This window comes from Hipposideros armiger, unplaced genomic scaffold (assembly GCF_001890085.2).
Source record: "Hipposideros armiger isolate ML-2016 unplaced genomic scaffold, ASM189008v1 scaffold_1117, whole genome shotgun sequence".
NCBI classification, from domain to species: domain Eukaryota; kingdom Metazoa; phylum Chordata; class Mammalia; order Chiroptera; family Hipposideridae; genus Hipposideros; species Hipposideros armiger.
In genome coordinates, this window is record NW_017732467.1 from 259,161 (window position 1) to 261,516 (window position 2,356).

Consider the following 2,356-nt stretch of genomic DNA (forward strand, 5'->3'; position numbering starts at 1 on the left):
GGTATTATCATTGCGCTCTTCCCGGGTGAGGCAGATCAGGCACCGGCCATTGGATGGCTGCTCTCGGTGGCTCACGGCAGCTCACGATGGCTGCCAGCCGCTCATGTTGGCTGCTGGCCACTCACCGGTAGCTTACAGCAGCCCCACTGCAGCCTACACCATCGCCGGCGACTCACGGCAGCCCAGCTCCAGGTTGAGCTGTTGTTCACCATCTTAGCTGTAGATGGCACAGTGACACTGGCCCTAATGTGAGATCCGAACCAGGGCCCTGCTCCTCAGAGCTGACGTCCTAAGGCAGCTCTTAACCAACGCGCCACTCAGCTAGCCCACTAATGAGATTTTTGATGGAAGATACTATGTAACTGTGGTTATTTCCATTATATTTAACTGTATCATTATAATTTGTGGAGAAGAATTTTGACCAGAATAAACACTTCAAGGATTAGATCATAAAACTGAGAATTTTTTCCCTCTATAAAAGTATTTGGAGACTTCAATGGAAGTTGCTATATGAAAACCTAAGAGCAATTACTCCTATGCTGATAATGTAATTAGAACTACACTCCATTAATTATACTAAATAGTCCTAATACTCAATTTTAGACTGTGGGTTTTAGTCAACATCAGTAAAAGTTTCCCACAAGATAGCACATTGAAGAAGATACATGAATAAATGAACAGAATGCACAAAATATGTTCAGCAGAAAGAAAACTCAATGAATATATTAATTGTTTGCAAGAAAAGGGCTTTTTTCAGATGAAGTAATTCTAGGCTAAGCCATTATTTATAATTCCCATTATGGAAAGCATTTAGTGATTCTGAGATACTCATTAACTGAATCATTTATTCATTGAACAAAAACCTGTTTGTGCCAGACACCATGGTAGATGCTGAGAATATGAAGATTAAAATGACAAAGTTGCTTCCCCAAAGAGCCCATATTACAGCACAAGAGACAGACACATAATCAAATAACCTAATATACTCCAGTGAGATGATAGAGACAGGTTCCACATAGAAAGGGAACCCATCTGGGCGGAGTTGATTTACTCAGATGTGACAGTTCAGGGGATGGGATGATGCCAATCAAGACTTCACAGAGGGGTTCCTGCTGAGCAAAAGGAAGACGGAAATTTTCATACATTTGTAGAAATCTAAGCCTCGTCCATCTAATTGACAGGTCTCTAATACTGAATAAATTAAATATGCCTTGCTGCCAATAAAAATAATTCGGTGGAAAATTAAAAATTGAAATATAAATATAACTTGGGTATGTTTCTTAATAGTTTCATTTTTCATTGTGAAATATCTCACAGATGTCAGCCTTTTGCTACATTAATTTCAGTTCAGAAGCATAGTTTAAAGTCTGTTATACATGAAGCACTGGGTCAAGCACTGGTGTTGTCCTAAAAGAAAGTCAGTCATTTGTGAGCTTATTCAATCTGTTTATTCAGTAAAAGTGTTTTGAGTACCAGGCATTGCACAAAGCATTAGGCAGTAAAAGAGGGAGCAAGGTAAACACAATTCTTGCCAACAGAGTGAAGTCCTCCTGGACAAAGATAGGCATTCATCAAATAATCAGAAAAATGTATAATTACAAACTGTTATGAAGAAACAGTAAGGGCCGGCCAAGTGGCTCAGTTGGTTAAAAGCTTGCTCAGGAATGTGAGCTCTGAGCAACAAGGTCGCCGGTTCAATTCCAGGCCCAAGCTGAGCTGCCACTGAGCTGCCAACAGGTGGCAGGACGGCTCAGCTAAAAAAAAAAAGGAAAAAAAAAAGAAACAGTAAAAAGAGTTATCTAGGGAATATAAAGGAGAGAGCTACTCATAGTTAGAGTCAGGAAAGCTTTCCCTGATGAAGTGGTATTTAAAGTGAAAGTAGGTGGATGAGTTAAAGTGAACAAGGAGAAGGGATGTGGATGTCAAGGTTTGAGAAAAGGCAAGCAGAGGGCAGAGTGCAAGAGGCCATCCAAGCAGAAGAACAGCATCTGCAAAGTGCTCAAGTCAAGACATCATAAGGGTTACTCAGAGCCTTACAGGCCATTTTAACAATTTCTACATCTACCCTCAGAACACTAAGAAGCCATTGAGGAGCTGAAGACAAAGAACACAGCCCTTCTCTCACAGAACTCAGAGCATGATGGGAGGAACCTTCACAGATCATAAAATTCAATAGGTGATATAAAGAGGCTTTTACTGAGGGGTTGGGTAGCAAAAAAAGGGGACACTTAGCTCAAACTGGGGGTCCTAGAAAGCCTTTCTGAGGAATGTAAGGCCTAAATTGAGTCTTGAAGAATGAATAAAATTATCAAAAGAAAAGAAGATGGATAGGTATTCCAGGCAAAGGAATAATCTG